This window comes from Astatotilapia calliptera, chromosome 13, assembly GCF_900246225.1.
Source record: "Astatotilapia calliptera chromosome 13, fAstCal1.2, whole genome shotgun sequence".
Classification (NCBI taxonomy): domain Eukaryota; kingdom Metazoa; phylum Chordata; class Actinopteri; order Cichliformes; family Cichlidae; genus Astatotilapia; species Astatotilapia calliptera.
The window spans coordinates 10,701,505-10,713,632 of record NC_039314.1 but is presented as its reverse complement, the minus strand read 5'-3'; positions in this window follow the sequence as shown (position 1 = coordinate 10,713,632).

The window sequence follows — 12,128 nt, the reverse complement described above, 5'->3', positions numbered from 1 at the left end:
GCAAAGCAAAGAATTTGGAAGAAGAAGAAAAAAGATAAGCATTTTATGTGCTTCTCTCCAGTGCAGAATCAAAGTGTTCCTCTGTGCATGTGTTAAAAGTCCATATTTGCACGAAGCTGCTGTGCTTATGTACATGCCTGTGCTTATGTACTTTAGCAGCCAAAAGTGTGCTTCAGGAAGCCCGGCAGCTCGGTTTTGTATCTCTGGCTATCTGGTGAGTGCAGCTTTACTGGCCAACTGACTTCACACCAAGCTGTAACTTTCACATAACGGTGATACCTTTACTCATTCCAGCCACTCTGTTTCATAAGCATACATGAGTAGCTCTCTGTGGAATGATCTAATAGCCTCTCTATTTTTATTTATTTATTTTAATGTGCATAAAGCCAACCTGCCATGCAGGAGAGCTGTCAGTATGCACTGCTTTCACCTAACAAGCACAAGATCACTTGTTTGATCCCGGAGGAGACCACAGATCCCTTTCAGGTTGCAACAGGAAAGGCAAATCAATTGTTTTAAAAAAATATCTGCCAAATCAAACATGCAGAGCTACCTGCTGTGGAAACCCCTTCTGAATAAGGGAGCAACCGAAAGTAGCTTGCACTCTCTTTTCTTCCTCTTCTTTAAACTGGACAAACAGGCTTGGTGGTGGCGTAACAGTGTTTTTGTGTCAAAATGAATACTTGTCTGACAGTAATGTGAGTCTTAATGTTTTTCAGTGTGTCGTTAATATATGGCATACACACACACACACACACACACACACACACACACACACACACACACACATATATATATATATGTGTATGCACACACACACACACACACACACACACACACACACACACACACACACACACACACACACACACACACACACAAAAGCTGGAGAACAGCATTTAATGCAAAAATTTCATTCATCCAGCAACAACAAAGGTGAAGTGATTTATCTGAATGTGATTATATTTATTCATTCATTCATTCATGCTTTGGAGTTTCTGCTCAGGTTACTGTGGCTTTGTTTTCTTGCGCACTGAGCTATTCTTAGGGCCGGTGAGCAGCATAGACTCTGCCCCATTTTTTTTCCCTTCCAGTACGACTCCTAGGGATGATGAAGTTGCAAAGCTAGCAAATGAGAGAGACGAGAACAAGATGCATTAATCACCACGGAAACAGCTGATTGAGGATGCCTTGAAAATACAGACCCATTAGTCTGTGTGCCTGCAATGGTGCTAATCTGATTGTATAACTGTTAGACTAAAACAACACGCTAGCCCGGACCACCGTCAGAGATTTCCATAACTGTACTGGACCATTTTCTGGACTATATAACAAGCGACTCAAGGAATTATCCTTTTTGTGAAAGGAAAGAATAACGCGCAAAAGTGGGAGAAAGAATTGGGAAAACGGTGGTAAGAGCAGGTGAGAATGGTGACAGTAAACAATTCATTTTGCATCAAAAGGAACAGCAGGATTACAGACTATGAGAGGAGTTCATGTGAGGCAGTAAAAGTGGTGCTGATGAAGGGATGAACAATGAGGAAGCAGCCTGTGATGAAGAGTGGTGGCCAAGCATGAATGAGGGTGCAGTGTGTCTTAGCAGCCAGCCCCATAGTGGCATAGTGGTCAGGAGGCCTGCTGCTTTAATGGTCCATAAATCTGTGTGGACTGGCTGGTCTGATGCCGCCCCTGTGAGACCTTCTCATGCGGAAAATGAATCACACCATTTTTAGGGATCGCAAGTGTGGAAGCTCTCACCCTCCCCTGCCCTACTGCCAGCGAGCCGATAAGAGCTGCTGCACACGCACAACACTCCATTTCAGCAGGTCTGGAGCTCATAAAACTCTATTAGTGACAACCTTTGTTTGTATGCCGCTCTTCATTCAATCTGCCGTCCTGCCTTTGTTGTTTTCTCCCTGTTTCCCTTTTTTTTTTTCTCATTACACCTAGTGTTGGTTTCTGGAGTGGGAACACAGATGCTGACACTTTAGCACACAGCCAGAAACGAGGTGTAAACTGTGAGGAGAAATCACATTCCAGAAGAAACTGCTTCCCTGTTACGAATGTCATCTCGATTTGCAATAATCCCTCCTTTTCAGCGCTTGTCTCGCTGTCCTATAAAAATAATAAAGTTTGCATATGCATTCAAAGTATTCAGGTTTCTGTGTTGTTCCTTTTTTTTTTTCTATCAGCAGTGTGTCCTCACGTACATTTTCAGAATAGATGCTGCCATTTAATGTAAAAAAAAAAAAAAGGATTCTGGGTTTCTTTGTGACATAAGGGACTGTGGTATTTCCAGAATATGCACCATTATGTGCAATTTGGTAGATTGTGCCTTGGACAGCTGAGCACATTGCAGAGTGAACAATGTAAAGTCTCTGTTCCTGCTCTTTCTAGAGGATTTAAAGCTACACTAACAGACACCCAGCTCCCTTTGCTAATTAGTTTGGACCTCGTTTGAAATGTGAAGTGAAAGGGTCATCAAGAGAATTATGATGCACATTAAAGCGAATGAGACGTGCAGATGCATGTGTACACACATGCGCAGAGGCATGGCAGCATTTAATTTCCCTAGATAAGTATGGTCAAAGTGGTAACCGGTTAAACAGGTAGTATTTGCATACTTTCCAGGACAAGAAGGGAACTGCAACCGTCTGTGAAGCCCCAGAGGCCAGCAGCGGTGTGGGACCACGCAGCAGAAATCCTACCAGTCCAGACCTCATTGCTCTAAATGGAGCCAACCAGTCTTAATGAAGTAGACTGCACAAAGCAAGCACCACAGATAGTGTTGTTGTTTTTTTAAATCTTTTAGCATCACTCAATAAATATTCAGTGATTAAATTTAAGTGTTTGCAGCTCAAATTGTGTAAATTTAATTTGCAGACGGCTTCTGACTGTCAGCAGAGCAATCAGACGTGGTCAACTTGTTCCAAATGCAACACTTTCTTTGTTCTTCAGGTTTGTTTCCCTAGGGGTTCTCGCAGCTATTGCCTGCAGTTATCCTCAACTGAAGAGTGTGTTTGCCTACACAAGCCTTTGTTTGACAATCCTTTCTCCTAACCGGGTCTTATGAATTGTGTCAGCAGTGTGCTGATTGTCCGTTATCTGTCAGCTGATAAGTGCCTCTTTTAATGCACAAGGCAATAAAATTCAACACGCGGGGCAGAGGAATGATCGTTTCAACAGTCAAACACATATGCTGTAAAACTGTATTGAATCAGTCTATTTGTTCAGGTAAGACTGGGCAAATGCTTGTATGGACAGTCACAAATGTCCTAAATTTGTTCCAGTGGAGGATTAAGCATGCCAGCATGAACAAAGGACAGTAGATGAAATTTTATAACAGCTTAATGAAAAAAAAAAATAGATTCAGGTCTTTAGTGAGACACGTCAGTGTAGATAGCTCCTGATTAAATGATTATAACTTGTTTTACTTGTTGATTTTAACAATCTATCCTTAGTAAACATAGTGTTGTGTATTTGTAATAAAGGCAAGTCTCTCAACTTCTAATCAGGATCATACACACACAATTCTAGGGTTTGTTACAGTGGATCATCTGCCTCCATCCCACCCTACCCCTGTCACACCAAACCTCTGCATGTCCTCCTTCACTACCCCCCACCCCTTATAAAACAGACTCCTAAACGTATGCACATAATTTCAGCAAAAAGTCTCTCTGCTCGTCTGAAATGGTTGCTTAAAGAATCAACCACACCCACAAAATCTGATAAACATCCTATACATTATAATTGGGTTGGGAACTAATGGCTTGCTTACAATGTCGCTCCAATCTTGCACGAAACAATGGTAGCACATTGTTACAGTTGGTGAAAAGATGGTCAGATAAAGCCATGTGTGCACTCTATAAAGACTGGCGGTGATTTTGCCATGACAACTTTTTTTTTAAATTCGGGGGAGCTCAGGGAGTTTGTGATGAGAGCTAGGCTTTTTTTTTTTTTTTTTAAAGAAATTGTAGTAGTTTCAAAGTAATACAAGTCAAAACAGATTGTCAGTAAAGTCAGTAGTTTAAATTTGTCACTCTAATATAAAGCGATTGCATTCTTCTGTTTCAGTTATCCATCACATGATTATAGCTTTAGGCAGACAATCAGTCATTTGTAAGTCATTACACGGGATAGAGTGACAGCTCTTTCTCGAGCTTGACTGTGACAATATCATTTGTATATAACTGGCAGCTTAGTTGTCACCAAACACACAGTACTGAACTTTGGTCTTTCCCTTATTTCATTGCCTCCTTGCTATCTCTTTGCACTTTTAAGCACAGTAAAACGGCATGACTCCCTTATAAAGCTCTGCAAATTGCCCTGCTACAATACACCACATGCGAGGGCAATTAAATTAACCCATTGATCTCTGGCTGCTCTATTGCGGAGCTAAATTTTGTTATTCAGCCCTAATGACTGCTCCTCGAAGGCAAATGAACACTTGTAGTCAATTAACTGTGAAGCAAGAGGAGGATAAAGGGAAGACGGCCCACTCCTGACATGTCGTGTCCTACCAACAGTTTAAAATGGACTTGTGACGTCTGTAAAAACATTCAGCTACCGTAAACAACGGCACAACACAAAAAGCGTTGTTGTTTGACACTCCCTTATCTTTTCACTGCATCTGGTCCTCCCCGCCTTGCTTTGGTCACAAGTGCACTTTATCTTGTGGGACAATAGTGGTCTTGTGCCCAGCAGTGCTGTCTGGCACTGCCAGCTCCATAGTGGGCTATGACACGTATGAGGGATCACTCATGTCCTTCCAGCAGTGTGTGTTGTGTTTTCTCATGTATACAAGCTACAAGAAGCAATTCCACCTGCTGCTTAGCAACATGAATCAGACCCTGTTAAAAATCACATTTGTGTTCACACTCAGTTTCAAAACTTACCCAATAAAACAAAACAACAATAAATATGAAGTCTGAACTTCTATGAAGCCACCTTTGGGTCTAAATAGATTTTACACTTCCAGTTCTCAAGAGAGCTGGTACGCTACAAGCTGCAAGCTAAAATATGCTACAGTAACATAGCTCTATAGCTTAAATAAATGGATCAAAAGTCTGGGCAAAAGTGTCGAGCGATCCCCTCATTTCTTTATATTTTGTTCCCAAGGAGTCAGACTTACTTATAATTTGTAAAGTCTTCCAGGCTTTCTGAAGCTTTTTCAGTTATACAAAGAAGTCCAAAGCTTTGAATGTGTCAGCATGACAGTAATTCAGGGAAAGGAGGAATAGCAAGTTACACAAGAACTGGACTAAAAATCTGTGTCAACAGGTCTTATTTAGAATCCAAATTTGTAAGTTTTGATTCACATTGTTGTCAATATGTAGAGAATGTACAACAGTGGGTGTTTAAAGCCATCTATGAAGCATGGTGGAGGCTCTGTCATGGTTTGGACCTACATGATGTACAAATCTGACATAGAAAGTGATAGACAGAAAAAAACAACTAAATGTAAACCTCATATATGATGAAGAGATGAACATTTTGCCAGCAGTACAAATAAACAACAAATGTGGCCAAATTGACTTAACCACTGACATGCACTATCACATCCACTTTTATAAAGTGTTTGAAACCAGTTCAGACGAGCACATTTTGAATATTTGAGTTTATCTGTCGACTGAAAAGAAGGTTGGAAGCCACTGATTGTGTCCTTCCACTCTTGCCTCTGCAGTATACATTAAGAGAGAGTGTGACCTGATGCCTGAGGTGCAGCATATACCCCGCCTGGTCTTTGGGTAAGCCTGGTTGGGAGGCTGCGAGCGGGCGCACGGCTGTAGTGCAGAGAAAGTGGTGCAGTGGCTCTCTGTGCCTGGCTGAGCACTGGGTAATGAAGCGTGGCAGAGGAGAGAGGAAAGGAGCGTGTCTGGAGGCTAGGCATGGCCCTCGTGTTCCTATGCAACCAGGGCGGATGGCTAGGTGATGCAGGACCGCCTCTGTTCTGCTTACTTGTCATGCTGCTGCCACGCTTTCCTTCGTGCAATCTGGATAGTTGTGCTTTTCTCCCTCTTTTCCCCATCCTCCTTCTTTTCCGAGAAGGAGGATGTCAAGCATCCTTCCCCAATTCCCCGTGGACGATGTGCAAAATGGCTCACATCTAATGAAATAACATTAATTGTAGCAGATTCAAGTATCACCCTGCGATTTCAAGTCAAATATTAGTGAAACAACATTTCTATTCAATATTCAAGTGTTATATGAAATTATTTTATTTGTTCAAATTAGACTCTTGTCAGTTTCTCCTCTTCCCTGTTTGCAAGACAGCCAGCTGCACTTGCCCTTTCAATCAAAGGTCTTGTGAGAACAGATGTGTTATTGTTTCAGAGGTGGTGTCTTTGCTGAGATACTCCCCAGAGGAAATGTCTTCTCTCACCCCACCCTCCTCAGCCTTTATATATATAAGTTCATATTGTGCATCGATGATTCTGTGTCAGCTCTGTTACTGACTGGCTGTTCAGACTTTAGCCGCGCTATTCCCCAGTGTTGGCTGGCATAAGCTCCAGCCCCCTCACAGGGTGAACAGGTATAGTAAGGATGAATGGATTAACTTGCCCGTTCCTTAGAACACAACCAATGCCTTATTAAAACCTAGTTCATACATCATTAGCTTGACCTCCACTCAGCACCAAAGGGTTTGCCCAGAATGGGATTTGAGTACTTCTAACTAGTACAGAAAAGAAGGGAAGACTTTTGCCAAGCAGGCCCTGTAGATTTGTAAGATATAGGCTTAGGTAATTCAATATATATATTTCCCATCAGACTTCAGCTTTTACTGACCAGTGTATAAATGGTTGTGTGAGTGGTTGGGAATGAAATGAAAGAAAATGTCAGTTTTACCACTTCTCCCTATGCTCCACTAGAAGTGTGAAGCAGTATTTTCATTTCCTGCACACCATCCTTTCATGGTGGGACACCTTTCAGAAAGGATAATATTGATGAACTGGAAAGAGAGGACTGCTCTTCTACAAGACATTGGGTTGGATGACTCTTAACCTGTTAGACTTAGAGAGAGCAGACGAGTTATAAAAGTCTGGGATGGAGTAAGGACTTGCAGCTGGAACTGAGTGTTAACAAATCATTTTGTAAGTGCTTTACATACTTTTTGTTCAGTGGTTAAAAAGTCAAATTAAAAAAAATTAAAAAACAGGAAGCAGATAAGCACAAAACGGCAAGTGAATTGCTACAATGAATGAGCTTCATTGAAAAAAAACCCCAAAACAACAAAAAAGATTACAAAACTACAAATCTAATATGTTACCATCTATTGTGCAGTCACGTTTCCTGTGGGCAACAAGTGTGGATCTATTCTTAGCTGACGGCCCGGGCTTTAGCTCTTTCCGCTCCTGATTCTCATAGGTTGGACGGGACGAGGTGTGATTCAGTCATGCCAGGTCTGACTGTGTCAGCGTAGCCTGTGTCCAGCTGTAGAGACGGTGGGGCCCATCGACCATCTGTCCCCAACCAGCAGATAGAAGGCTCGGTCCCCAGAGCAGGGAGGAGGGGGCGGGGGGGTGCGTGCAGGATGAGGTCGGATGGGGGAATCAGCTTTGTGTTGCCATAAAGCTGTTTTTCCTCTCTCCTAGCAACGGGCTTCCATTTCCTTAGTTTTGGGCGGCGTGGTCCTGTTAGTTGGTGTGCACGGCCCCCTTGCTCACTCTCTCTCTCTGTCCTATTTATGGTAATGAGCCATCTGCCCTCTCTGTAACAGCCGCCCAAATAGATGGGAGGCTGGGGGGGAAAGGGAGGTGTGTGAGGGGTGGGTGGGGATCTCTGACAGACAGGAGTCTGAGACAAAGACGCTTATCCTGTTGTGTCTGCCTCTGCGCCTGCAGATGCCTTCAGACGTGGAGTGAGAATCAAGACAACATGTTCGGCGTGTTTTCAAGAGAGGCTGTGATGTGAAGAAGAGAGGTTATTTGAAACAAGGACTTAAACATAGACTAAGCAAGTGCACCTTATTGAGAAAATTACATAGTGAGACAGAGAGAGTGCTACCACCTGCAGGCTGGTTAAGTTGTTCAACAAAAAGAGCATTTGTAAAACCAGCACAGGGAGGACCTATATCTGATCACACATGCACACAACGTTGGCCCACGAGGTGAACATTGCACTAACCTACCTTCGCTGCAGGGCCCTATATGAATATGCCTCCACAACTTGGTGACACAGGAGAGTGGTGGGCACACCAGCTAATGTAGAGCTGCCCAGCATTCAATAGACCTCTGTTGCCACTGGATACTAGATTGGTTACCAAGCCAACACATGTGCCTCACTGTCCTATCTCCAGCAGATTAGTGTCAAAGAAGAACCAAAATCTTGACAGTTAGGCTATCCATGACTCCGGCTTAGGTGAAGTCATCTTTTTGTCTACATTTTCTTAAAGGACTGCTGATCCCGTATGAAAAATGGAAGTACAAAAATGCACTAAATGAAGATTATGTAAGACAGAGAGAAAAATGTTCCTTCTGGCCATAGCAACACAGAGTCCAAGCATTGTATCAACAGAAAACAACAGCAACTGCATAGTGAACACACAGGTAAACAGTTTGTCCTTTCAGACAAACTAATCAACTTAACTAAGCCTTCAAGTTGCAGATAGCTGCAGATTTATCAATAAATTACACAATTATTTTTTTTTACCACAGTAAGAACTTTCAGTAAATGGCACAACAGTTCCAATGTTCAAAAAACAAGAATCTCAGAGAGACTCCGTTCATGCGGTCGATCACCAGTAAACTCATCAGACAGATGATAAACATGCAGAGAAGTCAGAGAGCACAGCAGCAAGCCTTCACAAGTGGTCCTGGTGCTAAGTCAACACGAAACCAGACAGATGCACAAACAAGAAATACAGATACTGTAAATGCAGGCATTCTGAGGATGCTGCCACCTCCAGTTGTAGGGCAGACCCAGTTTTGCAGCTCAGTGTGACTCATTTTCTGTAGGTAGTTGATTAATCAGTGGAGAGGTATTCATTTAGAACAGCAGAAAAAATATGCTAATTAGAATGTTGTCACCTCAGGCACATATTGACATCCTACAAGCAAATGTTTACATAATCAACCCATTGAGCAGTGTGAAAAGACTATCAGAGAACACAATTCTTCTATATGACACAAACAACACCGTAGGCATGGTAGTGCTCTGAGGTAAAGTGCCTGAAAAGTAAATATATATACACATTTTCACAAACACCTGGGAAGTTTGTGGAAAAAGAAGAAGAAAAAAAATGTTAACAAGCAAAGCAGTGACAAAAAATGGAGACAAAAAGTAAGCGGACCATGGAGGCTTCCTGTGAGGCTAAATAGTGAATTCTCAAAGGTAGAGAAAATGAGACATCTAGTGGACAATCGAGCTACTGTGCAAGTTCGTTCGCTACACTCACAACCAAGGTTATGATAGTTAACTAAAATCAAAATTTAAAAAACATTTTAGTTAACGTATAATATATAAACTTTTGGAAGAGAAAAAAAAACAGAAAAACAAAACGAACCTATAAAATATTTTGTGAAAATAGAATTAAAATAGAAAATAAAAAGCCTCAGTTCTAGTATCTGTTAGTTTGGTAAAAATTGTATTACAGTCTGCCTGATGAGGCATTGGTGAACGTGTTTATTTAGACTCCTGATGTCTACAACAGAAGGAGAGTCAACTGCTTTCAAAAATACATGTACTGATTTTTCTAAATATTAACTTTCTTAACTGATACTAAACTGAATTTTAAAAAAAAAATCTATATGAAAAAACAACAGAAATTAAAAAGAGCAAACTCCACCTTCATTCACAGAATGCATTCTGTCATATCATAAGATTTCACATGTACAACCTATAACTCTGGATTTTAGACAGCTATCAGTAAATTAAGATTATTCTCCTCTATCCATAATCTTATACTACGCATTTGGGCAACCACACATGTCACCATCTCTCGTAAATGTTAGAACTATAGGATTCAGAGTTTAGCAATTCCATAATCCCTGATTCCTGTGTTTCAAGGCTTCTTGCTGGATTTTCCTGTGGGTATAGGATCATAATTCACTACAGCTTTTTGGACAGATGGTCTCGCAATTCATGACTCACTGACCCTCAGGTAGCAAAGCGCAGCCACTCTATAGCTACTCTAGCCAACCATGGCTAAGCACCATGTGGACACCTGCATTTTGACAGCTTCATGTACAGCCTGGGGTTAATTTTTAGAGATCTTAAATGAATGTGCTAGATAAACACATGTATTGTTTTTGTGTCTTCAAACTGTCTGCCAAATTTACATTTCATTTTACATTTTAATTAGAGGCAGATTTTATGTCAACTAAAAGGTGAAAGATAAAAAAGGAGCAGAGTGCAAAATCCATTAATTGCAAATCTTACACTTTGATTTTTGAGCGATTTAAATGGAAAAAAACATTCAATCCATTGCTTTGTCAACTGTGTTATGTCTCCTCTGACAAATGTTGTGTCAGAGGAGACATTAATGAGATACTGCACATTTGAAAATAAAAAAGGTTCTTCAAAGGTTTTAGTTTATTCACCAAAAACATGACGTTTGAGCGTGATAGTGGATTTTCAGGCCAGGGAAGTCCAGTATTACAGTTCAACAAACATTTAAAAGGTCCACACGTAACACAGCTGAGAGGAGCTGCGCTAAGCTGCACAACTGACAGGCTCAATAACAGAGAAAAGGAAACCTTTATTTTGAATAAAAACATTTTATTTTCTCTCCGTATTGCTACAAATATGAAGCCCTTCTCTGGGGATCAGCATCAAACCAAGTCCTGTACTAGCAAACATAAAACACTCTTTAAGAATAGCATGTGAAAGACTGAATGACTTAAAGGAGCATGTTGCAGCCTTACTTGATATGAATCAAATTACACAAATCCCAGCAGAAACCCATATTTTAAAACCACTGAATCAAATCAAAAATGATCGTTGCTTTGTTAATATGACCGTTGGTGAGAAAATTGATGTTGAAAAATTATGGATTGCTCCTCTAATGAGCGCACATTAAAATATTTATTCACTATAATGTATACTGTACTTAGAAAATGTAATAGTGTTTAGATCAGTTACGTTAATCCCTTCTAAATCTGAATCCCATGCATTTATGTAATTGTGATGTAATTGCACTTTTTCATATTTCACTATGTAACTGCAGAACAATAATAATAATTTAATGATTATTGATAATAATTGTTTTGCCAGTGAGCTATGCATATGACAAAGATTTCTTGGACACACACACAAAATGAAAAATTTATCTGTATGTTAATGAGTCAATTTAGTTTATCTGAAGACAAAAACGTGATCTTTAGCAATTTGTACAGCACAAAAAAAGTGTAAATGTAAAATGAATCACTGACTGAACCTGTGAACATGCCCTTGACTGAAATCTGGAGATTCTTCTAAATACACCATAAGACTCAATCATTGAGAAAGTTGTTTTTTGACCTTGACAATATGAGATCAAACACTTCACAACGGAAAAGAATTAGGAGCCTAATCTGAAAAACTTTTACCTTTGTCATACAAGCGAATACAAGGTTGTATTTTGCATTGTTTATTTTATGTATACATTTATTAATAGGAAACGTTTGTGTTTTGTCGTCCAAATGTGTTGCAAACGTGACACATTTAAACACATATTTTTTAAACACAAGTCATAGCAGCCCTCTGGTATTGCTGAATAGCACCACCAACAGACAAATAGCCAGGTTTTAATTTGGCATGGTATGTCAGTTTATTTGTACCTGCAGTGGCAAAACATGCAAAACTTCAAATGTAGAAAAAAATGTCCATAGTTCTGATTCTGTATTACTATTATACAACATAGATTATGTTGCTGCTAAAGGCTACTATTGTCTTATTTAACCTAGTCTTTCCTCAGACCAATTATAAAGTGTAAGTCAAGCTTCCTGTTACAATAAAATAAAATATGGATTACACAAAGTGTGAAAGGTTTATCTGACAAGTGAGTAACTGACTTCTGAGGTAACAAGATTTATTAATCCTGGTAAACTCAACAAACACTCTGTAAAGGCTTCACTTTGTCCTCTCCTTTGTTTACAGAAGACCTCATTAGCAGAAGTCCAACTTTCATTATTTAGTTTACAAATAAAAAT